We start from the raw sequence: 18,725 nt of genomic DNA, 5'->3' as shown, positions 1-18,725 counted from the left end.
ACTACAACGTGGGACAGTCTGTGACCTTCGAGTGCTTCCCAGGATATCAGCTAATGGGCCACACCATCCTCACATGTCAGCATTGCACCAACCAGAACTGCGACCACCCCCTGCCCAGGTGTGAAGGTATGTCCCTTGCTCACCCTTGGTGACTCTCCCTGGGTGGTCACACCATGCACTTGCCTGCTCCGGGGGTTCTCCAGTCAGTCCCATTCTCACGTGAGTGTGACCCACTCTGGCCAGGGAGGGCATCTTGGTGACAGAGCACTGGGCCAGCACCGGCAAAGTCCTAGAGGGGTGTGATCCGGGGGCCCACTGAGGCAGCCCTTGAGAAGATCCACCTGGACAGGCTAGATGTCCCCAGTTGGAAGGGAAGGCTCTACATGAGAGTGAAGTAGGTGAGTGCTGGGCTGAGTCCTGGAGAGGTTGAGAGAATCCTGGCATCTTCCCAAGGGAAGAGGAGAATGCACCTTTTTCCCAACAGCTTTCTTGCTTCTCTGGTCACTGTCCTGCGTCCCATATGGGTCTGGAGCCAACGGGTGGATTCCAGGGAGCTGTTGGTGCTTTTTTGAGTCCTCTTCCTTAATCAGAACCTAGATGGAAGATGACACAGGGTCATGCTGCCTCTGCCCCGCCCTGCACACCTCAGCCCCGTAGGCCCAGCATTTTCCCAGAGGGGAAGCTGGGTGGGGCCCATACCCCAGAAAGAGGGCTCAACCCTGGAATCAGATCACCAGGCCTCCCCCTGGAGACCCCTGAATGCCCTGAGCAACTGGGACCTCGCTGATGGCTTCCTCACCCTGGGGAGCGCTCAGCAGGAACTCTCCGTGGAAAGAAGCTCTGTGTGCAGCACTGGTTCTGGTGCTGGAGGTTAAACCTCCGCTAAGTTTTCCAGACTTCCAGAACCACCCTGTGCTTGCGCAGTGGATCATTCCCGAATTGCTAGTTGGTGGTGTGTCACTCCTTCCTCGCTCCTTGCGTGCTGTCTTCCAACACAGCTGGTGAGAGAAGGGAGCAGTCTGCTCTTCTCCTTCTAGAGGCTTCTTCCATTGGTTTCTTTGACACCAAAGTTGCTTTTCCAACCACTGTTCCACCTCTGCCGCCTTTTGTGGTCATCTCTTCCTTTGCCCCTTAAATGTTCTTTGGAGTTCCTTCCCTTCTCTTCTTTTCTCTCACCCGCCTCCATGTCCCCCAAATGCCATCTTGATCTACAGTCCCTGGGCTGAGACTCCTGCCTGCCTGAGGGGACTGCAGAAAGGTCACAGAAGATGGAATCAAAGCCTGGCTTACTTTGGTCCAGAGCATGTACAAACGCATGCAGTTAAGGATCTTCTAAATGTTCTCAGGAAACACATCTCCTGAAAACACTGGGCGTGCCTCTCAGAATCTCTTTTCACCAAAGTCAACTTACCTTTCAGTGCCATTTTCCATGTGCCCTTGTCCGTGCAATGCTTCCTAAATACTTCCACTCCCTTCAGAGGTGTCTAGCGTCCCTGTATGTTCAGAATGGACCTTCTCATCTCAGCCTCTGCTAAGCTGAAATGCCTGTCTAGTGATGAGGACTCTGGCCGCTCACCCCTTCATTTGAGTGTCCTCCCGCTTGTTCACTCCCATATTCACCAAGTGCTGCTTTCTGCATCCTAAGTGTCTTTCAAGTGTACCCACTTCTTTCTCTCCACTGCCTGTACCTTAACCCAGGCCACCAATGGTCTGACTTATCTCTGCTGTTGGCTTCCTCGATGGGCCAGCTTCACTCAACCCAGTCTTAGGTTCCTCAGTGCTGGCTTCTCAATGCAGGGAGAGCAAGCCTTCAGAACCACCAGTGTGGACTCCATTCCCCCACTCAGAGGTCAGCCAAGGCAGCCCCTTACTGCTTGGAGTAAATTCTAGACCCTTGGGGCAGCACACTGTGTGTCTCAGGACCTGGTGCCTACCTACCTCTCATGTCTGCTCTCACAGACCCTGTGCCCTACCGAAGCTGACATGCCCTCCATTTCCCTAGTACACCAGGGCATCTTGCCTCTGGTTCTTGGCACCTGCTGCTCCTTGCTCTTATTAAAAACCCACTCTGCTACCTTGCCCTCTTGGGTCCTTGCCATCCCTCGGGGCTGTGTCTAGATGCGCACACTCCCAGGGACTCTTCCCTACCCTCACACACAGGAGAGCCCCTCCAGAAGCCCTGGGACATTGCGCACCAATGACCTGGCTTACCTTGCATTGTACTGCTGCTGGGTGCGTGGCTGGGTGGCAGTGAGCTGTGAGTGCCGTGGGAAAAACTAGAGCCTCCTGCTCCCCACTGTCTCTCCAGGCCATTCCTGGCCCTGTGTGGATACTCAGCACGTGTGTGTGTGTGTGTGTGTGTGATGGGGGAAGCAGGTCCATGGCACCACACCTAGGAACCCTGTCCTCTGCATTTTGCATGGAGGCAGCTGGGGTTCTTTCTGCTCCGTCCCATCTACCCCGCCCTGGGTGTCTGCTTCAGGCTCCCATCAGCCAAAGGCGCTCCTGACTCTGGACCAAGGAACTTGGGTGTTTTCTTTCCCAGCATCCCTGCTTATCCTCTCCCTGGTGACTGTGTCCCAACACCATGGGGCTTTCAAGGCCTCTGCATTCCCTTGCCTAAAGCTCCATCAGAGTGAGCCACAAAGTGGGTGTTGCCTTAGGGGAGCAGGAAGATAAGGAGAGGCAGCTGTGTCTATGTGGCAGGTGCAGGGCTGGGCATTCTGTGAGCGTCCCTCACCTCATGGCCACCACAGTCCTCTTGGGCTCATTTTCCAGGTGAGGAAACAGAAGCTGAGAGAGTCTGAAACACTTGTGGGCATCATCAGGTGAATAGATGGCTCTGCTCTAATTTGGCCCTGTCACCTCGCCACAGAAACCCTCAGCTCAAGGTCAAATCCACCCAAGAAAGAGCAGATCAAAGAGAAATTTTCCTTTCCAAAATCTCTTCCTAGTACTGCAGCCTTGGCCCTGACATCTGCTGGTTCCCATCCTGGAAAGCTTGAGCCGGGTGCTTCCTTCTTAGGTCTCTTCCATGACAGAGAGAGAGGGAGGTGGAGGGAGGGGCAGGCCCACAGGGCACCTGTCAGGTGAGGACTCCCCACCTCCCCAGCAGGGGGCTTTGTGTGGGAAGGTCCAGCACACTCTGGGCACTCAGTGCATGCTGTGCTCCCTCTCCTCAGTTCCCTGAGGCAGGAACGTCACCTTCTTCAGTGCTACTGTGTACTCCCCTGGATACCCCCCAGCCTACGCTAGCTCCCAGGACTGCGTCTGGCTGATCCCCGTGCCCATCAGTCATGGCGTCCTGCTCAACCTCAGCCTGCTGCAGACAGCCTTCTGGAGACTTCATCGCCATCTGGTAAGGCCAGGAGCCATGCGGCCAGCCCGTGAGAAAGGAGCAAACAAATACTGGACTAATTTTTTTTAAAGATGTATTTATTTATTTGAAAGGCAGAAGTAGAGAGAGAGAAAGAGATAGACAGATCTTCCATCTGCTGGTTCATTCCCCAAGTTACCACAACTGCCCAGGGCTGGGACAGGCAGAAGCCAGGAGCCAGGAGCTTCCTCCAGATCTCCCATGTGGATGCAGGGACCTTAGTACTTAAGCCATCCTCTGATGCTTTCCGTCTGATGCATTAGCAGGGAGCTGGATTGGAAGTAGAGCAGCTGGACTTGAACCAGCAGTCATATGGGATGGCAGTACTGCAGATGGCAACTTTAACAATCATGCCACAGCTCCAGCCCACTGGACAAACTTTTCAAGAATGTTGATCAGAAGGGATGTCAGGTTATAACTTCAGAGCCAGCATGTGATACAGCAGGCTAAGTCGTCACTTGCAAATACCAGCATCCCATATCAGATTGCCAAGATGAGTCCCAGCTGCTCTGTTTCCAATGCAGCTCCCTGCTAATGTACCTGAGAAAGCAGTGGAACATGGCCCAAGTATTTGAGCCCCTGCCACCCATGGGGGAGACCTGGATAGAGTTCCTTGCTCCAGGCTTCAGTCTGGTCCAACCCTAGGTATTGCAGCCATATGGGGAGTGAATCAGTGGATTGAAGATGTCTGTGTGTGTCTCTCCCTCGCTCCCTCCTTCCTTCCCTCTCTCTCTCTCTCTGCCATCCTGCCTTCCAAATAAATAAATAAATCTTTAAAAAAATTATAACCTGCCCAAGATGCCCCTTTTCTTAGTCCACCTCTTCTCATGGGGCCCCCTGCTTGCAAGTCTGGCTCAAACTCAGAGGCCCATCTGAGTAGGTGGAAAGAATCCTGTGTGTGGCTCCCAGGGCAGAGCCAGCAGATGATGCTGAGGGGAGCCTGGGAGGAGAGGGACCTGTTCTGCCTGAGAGTCCAGGCCTTTCTGCCAAGCCACCTGGATGCTCCTTTCTCTGATGCAGGCAGAGAAGGCCCGGGCTGCCCTCATAACTGGTGCCCCAGAGCCAGTGACCAGCCTTGTCACTAACAGCCCAAGAGGATTAATAGATGAGGGTGGTGTTACTTCAGACTTCAGTTCCCTCATAGAGAAAAAGGAACCTTAAAGTGCCTCCCAGGGGGAACCCAGGATGAATGCATGCAAAAGAGAAATACAAGGGTACTTTTAAAAGTTTGTGGAAAATGTGATTAAAAGATAAGCTTATTTTGGCATAAAAATTGTGAAATATATGCATGGTTTTGTGTGTGTGTGTGTGTGTATACACACATATATAAAAATGCAATTTCCATGAACTTTTCAAAGACCCCTGAAAGGCATGGATTTCAGAATTTGGGGCTCCAGAATAAGCTTACCTTTGAGTTTCCTTTCCCACCTACTTTTGTTTTAAATATTTATTTGTTATTGGAAAGGCAGAGTGACATGGAGAGAGAGGGGAACACAGAGAGAAGACAAGATCTTCCATGCTCTGGTTCACTCTCTAAATGGCCTTGACAGCTAGAGCTAGGCCAGGTTCAAGCCAGGAGCCAGGAACTCCATCCAGATCCCCCACATGGATGGCAGAGGCCCAGGCACCTGGACCATCTTCTTCTGTCCATTTCCTTCCCAGGTGAGTTAACAGGGAGCTGGATTGGAAGAGGAACAGTCAGGTTTCCAACTGGCACTCATATGGGATGCTGGCATCACAGGCAGCAGCTTAACCTGCTGCCTCACAGTGCTAGCCCTTGGGTAGCAGCTCAGTGCATTTCACAAGGCTGGTTGCTAAAATCAGACCTGAAATCTTCTGAGGATTTGCCCTCTCCATGATATCCAAAGACTGATATGTTTAGGAGTCATGAGTCAGTTGTAGTTACAGGATGCCTGCTATGTAGAAAGAGGATTGATGACATTGAACACCAAGTAGTACTTAAGAATCAGAACACAGTGGACTTGTGTAAGTAGCTATGCATCTAGCATGATGACCAAGTGTACTTTTTTTTAAAAGATTTTATTTATTTATTTGAGAGGCAGAGTTACAGACAGAGGGAGAGACAGAAAGTTTCTCTGTCTGCTAGTTCAGACATCCCAGGGCTGCGCCCATCTGAAGCCAGGATCCAGGAGCTTCTTCCTAGCCTCCCACGTGGGTGCAAGGGCCCAAGCACTTGGGCTATCTTCTACTGCTTTCCCAGGCCATAGCAGAAAGCTGGATTGGAAGAGGAGCATCTGGGACTAGAACAGGCACCCATATGGGATGCTGGTGCCACAGGTGGAGGCTTAGCCTACTACGCCAGAGTGCCAGCCCCTGACCAAGCATATCTTATAACTGAGATTCTTGTTCCTGAGTGAGATGGGCACATAGATACAGTATACATAGTACATGAGACAGAAGGACACACATCTGGCATGGAAGGGAGGAATTTAAGACACCAAGTTGGGGCTGATGTTTGTCCTAGTGGTTTAATGCCTGTATTCTATATAAATGTCTGGGTTCAATCCTCAACTCCAGCTCCCAATTCCAGCTTCCTTTCACTGTAGATCCTGGGCAGCCATGATGGCTCTAGTTGAGTTCCTGCCACTCATGTGGAACGTTTAGATTGAGTTTCCCGCTCCTGACTTTGGCCTGGCCCAACCTCAGCTTTTTCAGGCTTTAGGGCAGTGAACCAGCAGATGGGAGCTCTGTTTCTTTCTCTCTCTTTCTCTCTCTTTTTCTCTCTTCCTTCTCCACCTCCTCCCTCCCTCCCTCCCTCCATCCCTCCATCCTTCTCTTCTCTTTTTCTCAAATAAGTGTACCTTTTAATTAAAAAAAAAGTTCAGGCATTTGGCACAGGAATTAAGACACCACTTGAGACACCCATGTCTAAGTGGCTGGTTTGAGTCCTGGCTCCTTGCTTCCAGTCCAGTTTCCTGCTTAATGCACACCATGGGAGCCAACAAAATATGACTCAAGTTCTTGAGTCCCTTCACCCATGTAGAACAGATGACATCCCTGGTTCCTGGCTTTGCCCTGGCCAGCCTGGCTACTGTGAGCATTTGGAGAATGAACCAGCAAATGGAAGATCTTTCTCCATCATTCATATTCTCTCTCTCTCTCTCTCTCTCTCTCTCTCTCTCTCTCTCTCTCTCTGTCTCCACTTTTCAAATAAAGTGAAAATAAATAGATATTTTAAATATATAAACAAAAATAAAACACCAAGTTCGGCAGAGAGGCTGTGAAGGCCCTGGCACCCCAGTCCCACCTTGACCCTATGTGCTTAGGAAACCCAGGCAAGGACCCCAGGGACAAGCAAAAGGCAGAGTGGTCCTTTGGTTATCCTCTTCCCAGACTCACGTACTCCCCCCCACCAGAGCCCTGGCAGGGTTGGTAATGCCAGATCTCCGGGCTGGGTTTTCCCTTGCTGTTTTTATGGTGCTGTCCCCAGCACTGAGAACAGTACCTGACACATAACAAACTTGAGATCGATGTGTTGAACCAATGAATGATCTACACTGAGGCCATGACCCTAGCCCTGCAGGCAAGTTCATGGTCTAGGTTGGCCCAGGTCTGCCTGGTCCCATTCCCTAAGAGCAGACAGCAGAGGCATGGCCTTTGCTGAGCTCTGTGTGTCCTGACCTCTGCTGTGCTGGTGATTGACAAGCACAAAAACCTGTGAGGTAGGTACAGTCCCAATGTCCAGCCAAGGAACCCAGAGCTACACAAGCCTCACGGATTCATCCTAAGCCACAGAGCTGGGGAGGTCAGAAAGGGGATGCTGTGGCAGTCACACCTTTCCAGAACCAGCGCTGTGAGGTGTGGCTCTCCAGGTCTGGGAGCTGCAGGGATTTGAGAGCTGAGCCTGGCCCTACAACCAGTTCTGCCTTCAGACCACAGTGGAGACTGAGTGCTTCTTGGGCTATTTTTCATTTTCCTGTGTCGTGGTGTGGTGTGGTGTGGTGTTTTGGCTTGTCTAAATGACTCACACCTTCCCCTGTAGCAGAGGACCTGGCAGCGAGAAGACAGGAGATGGCGAGAGGAGAAAGGGGCAGGGGCAGGCATGAAAGACCACGTCCCCCTGGCAGAACCCAATTCCCTGAGCCCTGTCTTTGTTCAGCCCCTTAAGGCAGCCTGCCTTGGGCCCCTCTGCCCGGCTTCATCCTGGGCCAGATGAGCACCACACTAGGTGGCTCCATCCATTTCAGTTGCAACGCTGGCTACCATGTGGTGGGACACAGCATGGCCATTTGCACCTGGCAACCCCCAGCACTACCACCTGTGGAGCGAAGCCATTCCTCTCTGCCAAGGTGAGGAGCAGGCAGGAAGTAGGGTGTCCACACCATGGCTTAGATCCAACTCACATCTTAGGCTTGTTCCAGGACAAGTCATTGCCAAATGTGGGTTTCTCCATGGGTCATTTGTGAGGCTCCGTCATATCTCCAGCCCTGGGGATGGCATATGCACAGTAGTCTCTGTATTCAGGGCAGGGGGGAGATGGGTATGTGAGCGCAGAAATGCCAGGTGACAGAGTGCAGAAGCTCTGTTTCAAGAGGTATAAGCTGGGTGTTGGGAGACCCAAGGTAAGCAGGACCCAGCCTCCTGCTGGACAACCCAAGAGGGCTCCCAGAGATGTGGTGTTTGGGCGTGGGCTCCCAAAGCAAGTGCACTGATCAAACACTGGAAATGCACCAGGCAGTTTGCATGCATTGCTTTTTATAATTTATTGCACATTCTGGGAAAAAATTATATAATGAAAAAAAGTGAAAAGTTGACCTATAATCCTATCACTTGATTGTAACACTATTAACATTTGCACATTTTCTTTGTTCTTGAATATATTGATCACAAAAATAGGATCCTGAATGTACAAAATTCTTAATATCTCATTAACTCCTTGTATATCACTAAATGCACTTCCTTATCTGTGTTTTCCAGTGGTGCATAGCATTGTGGGAAAACTCATTTATTCAAGTCTCATCTCTTTCTTGGTCATTTAGATTTCTGTAAACCTGTCTTTATGAACATCCATACTTATTTCCTTAAAATAAATCCCCACCAGTGACCTTGCTGAATCATAACTGATGCTAAATTTTCCACTTGATTGTTATTGCCCTGAAGAAAGTTAGTTTTCATTTAAATGTCCACCAGCAGCAGGTAAAAGCTGTCATTTTTCTCACAGTCCCTACATTCAGTACCGCATTAAAAAAAGAAGAAAACAACTTTTCCCATTGCATGGACAGTGACAGGACATTGCTTTGCTGTTTGGTGTGACTTCCTTTGCTGCCCAGCATGGTGAAGGGCTGTTAACAGCACCTGCCAGCTCTGATCCTCACATTCTTCTCGTCTGTGCCTGCATTTTCTCAGTCGAGGAAAACTGTTATTCGTATTCTAATCCAAGCCCTAAGTAAAGGTCCCAGAGAACTGACCATCTGTCCACACAGGGCAGCTGTCATTGGCTCCCGGGTCTGCATCTGTAACTGCATCTGTGCTTTCCAGAGCTCCCGTTGGAACTACCAAGCCTCTAGTCTGTTATCGTACATCATCACCCAAATGCAGCCCACCTGGGCTCCTGCCCACTCGCCCCAGTACTGCTCTGTGTCTTCTCCCAATCCCATTCTGCACCTCCTCCAACGCCTTCTGCGTTCTCTGGAATGCTAGTTCCATGGCCAACCGCGCACACCCTCGCTTGTAATCCAGGAGGCTCCATGGAGACTGCAGTCCTGTCAAGTGCAGTGTGTGAACCTCCCCCCACCCCAACCATTTTCCATGTTAACTCAGGGTCAGGAAAAGCCTGGCCTTCTCCCAGTTCTCTGTGACTTTTCCAAATGATGGCTTCCTTCTCTCCATTAGAGATTCTGTGCTTCTTCTCTTTCCTTCCCCCAGCCCCATTCTCTCAGCATAGTATCTGTCTGTCTTTCTCTCAGACCACAGGTTTCAAATGCTTTGGGCTTGTGTCCTCTCTTCCCACCCCCCAAGATGTGTCCCTCCTAGTCTCAGACTGGGAAGTTATCTCTGTCTGCTCAGTTATGCACAAGGGCAGGGCCAGGCCAAGCCAGGAGAAGCACCTGCTTCACCTGCTTTGACTCCCCATGCTACACATCAGGGAGGATCTAAGTATCTCCTTGTGAGGGTTCTGGAAGCAGGGCAGCTAGGTGAGGTGATGTGACAGTTGGATGATCTAGTATTGCTGAGGAAGCTCAAGGTCTTGGCGGGTGGGCCTTAGGGGATTCCCAGGTACAGGTGCTCCCCTATTCCCTTATTGTTCTGTGGCCTTTCGGTGTCAGGTGCGGCCTTTGAATCTGTACTTCGTCTTGATGTCCCAGCCCCTGCTCTATCGTGTAGCATAATGGGACCCCAGCCTGATGCCTCTTCTTGGTTCTGGAAATTCTAGTTGATTCAAGCACCGTTTTTTGTCCTTATCAGTGGGACTTTCCTCTGTTTGAGCTCATTCTGGCTGTGAGTGAAGGAAGTCTGAGATTTTAACCAGTTGGCATGGCGAGTGGGGATATGGGGTAGTAGGGGGGCACTTGGAATATGTAGCTTCTAAACCATCCAAAGGCAATGGTTGGGGACTGTTTCTTTCTTTCTTTTTTTTCCTTTTTGACAGGCAGAGTGGACAGTGAGAGAGAGAGAGAGAAAGGTCTTCTTTGCCGTTGGTTCACCCTCCAATGGCCAGTGCTGCCAGCATGCTGTGGCCGGCGCAGTGCGCTGATCTGAAGCCAGGAGCCAGGTGTTTCTCCTGGTCTCCCATGGGGTGCAGGGCCCAAGCACTTGGGCCTGCGGTGACTCTTCCTCATCACCATCACCGCCAGAATTAGGCAGGCTGCCCGCAGCTTCCCTTGGCTGAGGAGGGGAAGTGCGCCACCCACCACTCAGCCTTCCCCAACCCCCAGGACGGTGTGTGTGTGTGTGTGTGTGTGTATGGTACAGAGCGGAAGCGGGCAAGAGGTGGGGTGATGTGATGCAAAAGGGTCTTAGCCACTCCGATTATACCACCTTAATGATCATTAGGCAGAAGCATCCTGGGGCTGGGGTGTTTGCCACCAGGGATTTGAAACTTAAAGACAGCTTTTCAAATTCAAGGGAGGATCAGGAAGTTTCCTCTAGGCCTCTCCAGATTCAGCCTCCCTTACAGGGCCATCCTGCACTGCACTCCCGGGCCACAGCAGAGAGCTGTCCTGGAAGAGGGGCAAGCGGGACTAGAACCTGGTGTGCCGGCGCCTCAGGCAGAGGATTAGCCTAGTGAGCCACGGCGCCAGCCACTGTTTATTTCTTTCTAGGACCCATAAGATGTACTCTGCAGATTTCTCTCCAGAGCTGTCACCTTGAGATTTCATTATACTCCTAATTTAGTACTATTATTTAATATCCAATATATTGCCCTTTCTTGGATTCATCCTTTTCCCCTCCCAGAAACCTTTTATTTAAGGATTACAAACTTCATGCTTTTCATTCTTTTTTTAAAGATTTATTTATTCATTTGAAAGAGTTACACAGAGAAAGGAGAGGGGAAGGGAGGGAGGGAGGGAGAGAGAGAGAGAGAGAGAGAGAGAGAGAGAGAGAGATTGTCCATCCACTGGGTCACTCCCCAATTGGGCTGCAGTGGCTGGAGCTGTGCTGATCTGAAGCCAGGAGCCAGAGCTTCCTCCAGGTTTCCCACACAGGTGCAGGGGTGTCCATATGGGATGCCAAAACTGCAGGCCAGGGCTGTTTAACCTGCTGTGCCAAAGTGCCAGCCGGCCCCCCATGCATTTCATAAGTACAACTTTAGTAACATAGTAATTATACCCACACTCCCACCCTCTTCCTCCTCCCTCTCCTATTCCCATTCTTACTTTTTTAAACTAAGATCTATTTTCAATTAACTGTATACACAATGATTAACTCTACACTAAATAGAGTTCAACAAATAGTGTGAAAACAACAACAAAAACTGTTCCTCAAGAGTCCAGACAAGGGCTGTTCAAAGTCATTGCATCTCAAAGTCTCAGTTCCTCCTTCTTTGGTGAAGTACACACACACAAACACACACACACGAGTTCCTCAGAGAGGGTTGATGACAAGTACATCTTCTGAGTTTCTCTCTGTCTGAAAATATCTTTATTTTAGTCTTCACACTTGCTTGTGAATAGGATAAGTTCTAGACTAAAAACCATTTCCTTCAGGAGTTTAAAGGCTCTGTTCCGTTATCGTTGAAGGTCCGGTGTTGCTGCTGAGAAGTCTGATGCCATTCTGATTCTCATTCCTTCATGGTTATGTCATATTCATTCTCTCTCTGTCTCTCTGTCTCTCTCTCCCTCCCTCCCTCCCTCCCTTCTTCCCTCTCAGAACCTGTGAGTTTGTTTGGGATTGTTTGCACCTGTCTTTGGACTTCTGAAATTCCATGACAATGTATCCAAGAATGGTTCCCTTTACATCCCTTTTGCTCCCTTTCAGTCTGAAGATCTATGTGTCTGTCTCCCATCTCTGGGAGAGTTTTTTTTCTCTTTTTTAAAGATTTATTTATTTTTTAGTTTAGAGTCAGAGTTACACAGAGAGAAGAAAGGCAGAGAGAAAGAGAGGTCTTCCATCCGAAGGTTCCCTCCCTAATTGGCTGCAATGGCTGGAGCTGCGCTGATCTGAAGCCAGGAGCCAGGAGCTTCTTCTGTGTCTCCCATGCGGGTGCAGCGGCCCAAGGCCTTAGGCCATCTTCTACTAATTTCCCAGGCCATAGCAGAGAGCTGGATCGGAAGTGGAGCAGCTGGAACTGGAACCGGCATCCATTTGGGATGCCTGCACCTCAGGCCTGGGCGTTAACCCGCTGCACCACAGGTCTGAAAGGGACTCTAGCATCACAGACAACTATGGGAAAAGACCTGACATCTGCACAGCGCTTATAACTGTGACCACCAGGGCCAGCAAGGAAGACTGCCTCTGAAATGGGAAGTGTGTGCCTGCAGGCTCACGTGATGACACCACCCTGAACTTTAAAATAAGTTATAAGATCATTTCATCTGTCAACCTGCAAGCACGTGGGTTAGAAAGTACCCTGGCTGATGTGCCTTTCCATGAAAAACCTTTCCTATCTTTTGCTCTCTTGCACAGAGAGAGCCCAGTAAGCACTTGGCAGAAAAAGGACATTCAGGCAAATGCCCTTGATGAAATTGCTCCTGATGCTATGCTAAATCCCAATTCTCTAGAAAAGCATACTGTCCCTTCCAAACCACAAGTATACAGCACAATCCAGAACCAGTAAGTCTTCCCCCTACAGCACACAACTTGAACAGAATGGCTGTTTAACAAAGTCATGTTCAAGTTTAAGAGAGCACTGGGAGACTTCTCTGAGCTTATAAGGCAGAGCTGTTTCCTAGAGAGTGAACATCCCACCCAACTTGTACACACATCACTGACAAAATAAGCCACTGCTCACCATGACTTCAGTGCAAAAATGCAAACGATAAAGTAAACCATACCAAATTACTAGTGTAAGACCCCTGAGCCAGGTGTCCTACAGAGCGACCCCCAGAAACACAGACTCCACTCCAATCGATGCAAAAGGCAAGAGGAAAGTTTATTTCATTTGCAAATGGACCGTCTCAGCAGCCCCCTCTGGTAAAGTACAGAGGGAGAGAGAGCGGCCCCGAACAAAAGGTTTACAGAGTATTTAAAGCTAAAATTACAATATTAGCATACTTAACTGTGTTACAATTTCATTGGGCAAGCTACAGGTTACTAGCATTTTATTGGGTAAGTTAAAGGTTGCCAAGGTAAGGGGCTTGGGATGGGGGTCGGGTAGTTTCTTCTTATCAGCTTGAGGAAGCGGGGCGGAGGATGGTACGGGCTGTCCGTGCTCTGCAGTCTTTCTTCTTTCCTTATCAGCTCAAGCAGGCAGTTTAATGAGGTAGGGAAGGGGAGTGCCGGTGAACATGTCAGGGTAGCAGGATAAAGGGGCTTGGGAAAATCTCATCCGGACGGGGGTGGCAACAAGACCCTGGTATGTCTCAACAGGATGAAAGGTTACATGGCGGCAGTAAAGCAATAAAACAAGATAAGAGGTTGGGGAGCATGTTACAACAGGATGAGGGTTAGAGGCTTTTCATTTTCCTTTGTTCTCTAAAGATAGCACATGTCTTGCAAGCTTAGCTATTATACAGAAACAGAAAGATGCGGTTAACATTAGTCTTAGTTTTTTTAATTTGACTCAACTTACTCCTTACACTAGCGTTTATGGCATTAGGTACCATGTTAGTAACTGCAAGAAGCCCTGCTAGGTTGGAAGCCTTGGGGGCTAAAGCAAAAAACAAACAAAAAAAACCCCAAACCAGAAAACAAACAGAACCGCATATGTGCTCTCAGACCTTTCAATTGCTAACTTTATTGGGCATAGAATTACAGACATGCCGAATTTTAGTGTCAGTTGCCCCTATAAAGTTTGATTAAGAACATAATTTCCATTTATAGAGTTTCCCATCCCCTGGGAAGCACATGGCTCATTTAAAAGAAATTTCACAAAGCCCTAGTGTGGGCAGTTATCCAAACTGCCCTTACCAAAACATGCTTCGGATGAGCAAAGACTTCAGTGGGACACCAACAACTGTACTAAGAGCAGACCCTCCGGCTGGTGCCGTGGCTCAATAGGTTAATCTTCTACTTGCGGTACCGGCACATGGGGTTCTAATCCAGGTCAGGGTGCCAAATTCTGTCCTGGTTGCTCCTCTTCCTGTTCAGCTCTTTGCTGTGGCCCAGGAGTGCGGTGGAGGATGGCCCAAGTGCTTGGGCCCTGCACCTGCATGGGAGACCAGGAGAAGCACCTGGCTCCTGGCTTCAGATCAGTGTGGTATGCTGGCCTTTGGGGGCTGAACCAACGGAAAAGGAAGACCTTTCTCTGTTTTTCTCTGTCTCACTGTCCACTCTGCCTGTCAAAAAAAAAAAAAAAAACCCTCCAACAGCCACTCCAAGAAACCAATCTGCCCAGGAGACACTGGCATTCTGAAGCCATCTGAGAGTCCTAACAGCACTTTGGAAAGCCCTGGAACAAAACCCAGCAGACTCCATCCACTGCCACTCACTCACCCCTACCAGGAAAAAATAAAAAAAAAAACTCACGGATTTTTCCTGCTTCCAATCCTTCTCCTTCCCTCCAAAGGTGAGAAGGAGCCTAAGGACTAACTTCGCTTTGAATTTCTATTTTACCAGACTTTGAAGACGGAGGAAAAAACAAGTTTTTAAACACCTTACATCCTGAAGGTGCTCAAGAAGTCTAGAAATTCCAAATGGCACGAGAAACACACATCACCCAAGACTCATGTCCTCAGCTTAAAATTAATAAATCCTGACATTTTTGGAGGGAAGGCCTAGGGGGAGGGGTGCCATGGGAAACTGGGATTCCTGGAAGTGTGTACATCTACATCATAACAGCCAGTCTAAGAGGACCTGGAAGCCCCTTGTTTACACCTTTAAAACAATGACATGAATATTTAAAGCTGGGTTTAACCCTTTCTGTCCTGGGCATTTCTCCCTCCTCCTAAGCCAGTGCACGCCGGGGCGGGGGCCAGGCAGAACCATGGGCAGCCCCATACCTACCTCCCAAGTCCTGAGCCCCGGAAGTGCGCAGCAGGGTGGGCTCAGGGGCTGGGCCTGCTCCTGGAAGCCTGTGTCTCCTGGGGTAGGGGGTAGGTGGGGGCAGCGTGGTGTACCAGTGCAGTGCTGGCTTCTACCTCATTGGCATGTCGGTGCATCTGCCAGCAGGATCACCACTGGTCTGGCAAGACCCCTTTCTGTGTGCGTAAGTAAGTATGTTGCCTGCTCTCCCTCACCGTGGGGCTGGGTTCAGCACATGCTCCCCCCTTATCTTGTGATCCAGTTACTGAGGGGCTTTTATAGATTTATTCATTTTTTCCCAAATACGTAATCGTTCCGTGCATCATTTTCAGCTCTCTGCATCAGTAATTGCAGCTTTTACTTTACTTCCTCCTTGTGAATTCTTTCAGATGACTTTTAAGTTCATTTTCTAGTTTTTGAGTTAAGAATTTAAGTGGTTCTCATTCTTTAAAGATTGTATTGGTTTTATCAGTAAAGGTGTTAAGACAATCACATTTTTTTCTGATCGCTGCTTTAACTGTATCCCATGGCTCCTAATAATGGTTATTTATTAGAAATTCTGTAATTTTACTACTACAGTCCCTTTTCACCCAGAAGATGTTTAATAGATAATTTCTTTTTTAATTGCTAGGTTGAAAGTCCTTTTTGTTTTTATTTTGTTTTTAATTTCTAAATTTTCTGCTTGTATATTTCTAGCTCTTGGAATTTACTGATGCTTTCTTTGTGACTCTGGTCAATGATTATGAATGCTCTATATCCACTTGAGAAGAAAGGGATTACACTAACACTCTATGAACATCCATAAGTTAGACCTGATGGGTTACATTGTTTGAGTCCTCTGCATTTTTACTTATTTTTCAGCCACTTGACCTGTTTCATTCTGAGACATTGTTTATTAGTGTTTCTTTTTTTCCTGCATTTCCTGTTGTTTCTGCTACTTTAGAATCGTTGCTGTGTTATTTGTTTCGTAGATAATCACATCCATTATATCTCCATTATAAGTTGTGATTTTGTTGTTGGATTCACTTTGCTGTTAAATGGTCTCAGTGGGGAGGACTGAAAAAGTTATGGACTGACTGGCAGTATATAAACAATATTGTGTCATTATTAAAACCACAAAACTTTGAAGTTCAAAAATTTTGAGGAAAAATGATCATTATATAATGTTAAGTGAAAAATTATATGAGATACAAATTTTATCAAAATGCATTTATGTAAAACAGGATGAGCCAAGAAAAGAAGATGGAGGAAACATGTCAAGCAATTGCAAGAGTCGTTGTCTCTCTGGGGTATGATTACAGATATTTTTTACATTTGTGTGTCTCTCTGCATTTCTTAAGTTCTACCCAATGTGCATGCTCCCTTTATAAGGAGGCTTCGCACTAACTAGGATACTCTTTAAAGTCACCCAGAGCTGCCACATGTCTCTGTTCCAGCTCCTGCTCCATCACAGCTGGGCCGCTGTGCTGATCCCTGCTGAAGGGCAGGGGTCCCTCACCCTCCCCTGTGCTGCTTTCTATCCTTGCACTGCCAGCTTTGCTGTGCTCCTCCCTAGCACTGCAGAGGTCAAAACCAACCATGTCCTCCTCACCCTTCCAGGGTGCAGATTCTGACCTTGGTCAAGCCTCCTTGCTCATCTTCCTGTCTTCTTCACTGTCCCTGTTCTTGTCCCTCTGTGTTACATATTTCAGTCTGTTTCGTACTGACTTCTCCTCCCCAACAAGTAAGCTCAGGTCTTCTTCACCCCAGATCAGCAGCCCTTGACTGTATGGCCCCACTGAGTTGCACAGTTGGCTCCTTGTTTCTTATCAGATAAACTATTGCTTGGAGTCCCCGACCTCTTGTAATCTCCTGACCTCTTAGCAACCCAGCTTCCGCTTTGTTTGCTGCACCACTTGGTGGTGGTGAGAGTCCACCTCATCTCACCATGGCCTCAAAGTTGTGTCCAGTTGAGGACATGGGAGGAAGAGAATGTGAATTGTTTGACCTTTGAAACTAAGGACCCTCCCACACTGCAGCAGAAAAAGAAAGAGCAGCACTACAGCTGGTATCATACTCACCTGTGAGCTGCTCTTTGCTGTTGTGTAACTGAACTTTTTGAGATTGTTATAGATTCCCTGGCAAGAGTTTTCCCCACAGCTTACATTTGCAGAACTGATGTATAGCATCACATCCAGGATACTGGCATACATACAATTCACTAATCTGATTAAGATTTCTCCTAGGTAGGTGCCATGGCTTAACAGGCTAATCCTCCGCCTTGCAGCACCGGCACACCGGGTTCTAGTCCTGGTTGGGGCACCGGATTCTATCCCGGTTGCCCCTTTTCCAGGCCAGCTCTCTGCTATGGCCCAGGAAGGCAGTGGAGGATGGCCCAGGTCCTTGGCCCCTGCACCCGCCTGGGAGACCAGGAGAAGCACCTGGCTCCTGGCTTTGGATCAGCATGATGCGCTGGCCTCAGCGGCCATTGGAGGGTGAACCAATGGCAAAAAAAGGAAGACCTTTCTCTCTGTCTCTCTCTCACTATCCACTCTGCCTGTCAAAAAAAAAAGATTTCTCCTAGTCTTATATATTCTTATGTGTGTGTATATATATTTAGTTCTGGGCAATATGTCAACACCACAAACATTCTTCAGATTACTTTTTTGTAGTCACTCACCTTCCTCCATTCTTCCATTCTAATCTGTATCCCCTTTATTTTTCTTGCCTTATTTGCAGTGTCTGGAATTTTTAGTACAGATGACCCCCAACATACAATTGTTCAATGTACCACAGGTTTTCAACTTGGGATGGTGCAAAAGTGATGGACAATTGGTAGAAATCACACTGTGAGTTTTGATCTTGGATGATTTCCTCAGCTGAGGGGATGCAGTCTGCTTCTCTCCATGGCCCTTCATCCCCACAGTCATAAGGGGAAACAACACTCCATGGTGTGCTATGTCACTGAGCTGGGAAGCTTGCTAGGGGTTATTAAGTGTGTTTCTGATTTAGGATATCTTCAATTTAAAATGGGTTCATCATGACATAGCCACATTGTGAGTTGAGGAGTGTCTGTACTGTGTGGAATAAGAATGGGGACAGCAAATATTCTTGCTTGGTCTCCATCTTGGAGGGAAAACATTCGATCTTTCACTCTGATGAATGATTTTTTTTCTTTGCTAGATGTTCTTTATCAAGTTGAGGTCATTCCCACTATTACTACTTTGTTGAGAGTTTCACCATGAACAGATTTTGGGGTTTTTTTTCTATATGCTTCTACTTTAACTATTGATACAAACTTTTTTTTTTCTTTTGCTTCTTGGGTTATTGAAATGTTGGATTACTATGATTGATTTTCAAATGTTAACAGCCTTGTCTACTTGGAATAAATTTCACTTTATCATGGTATTTAATTATTTATATATGTCGTTGGGTTCACTTAGCTTATATTTTGTGGTGGATTTTTTTTATTCTAATTTGAGGTGTTCCTTAATTTCTACTGTAAGCATTCAATGGCTATGAATTTCCATCTCAGTGCTGCTTTGGCTGCATCCGCAAATCCTGGTAAGCTGTTCTTTCATTTTCATTCAGTTCTATGTATTTTGTTTCTTGTAAGACTCCCTCTTTGATTCTTGTATTATGTATAAGCATGCTGTTTAATTTCCATGTCTTTGAAGACTATTTATAAGACCCCTGCTAAAAGTAAATATTAAAATAATTTTGGCAAGGGTTAAAAAGTTTGGCTGCTGACAGTAGCCATTCCTTAAGATAACTGTGTCTCCACCTG

The sequence above is a fragment of the Lepus europaeus genome (assembly GCF_033115175.1).
Source record: "Lepus europaeus isolate LE1 chromosome 21 unlocalized genomic scaffold, mLepTim1.pri SUPER_21_unloc_1, whole genome shotgun sequence".
NCBI lineage: Eukaryota > Metazoa > Chordata > Mammalia > Lagomorpha > Leporidae > Lepus > Lepus europaeus.
Note: the sequence above shows the minus strand (reverse complement) of the source record.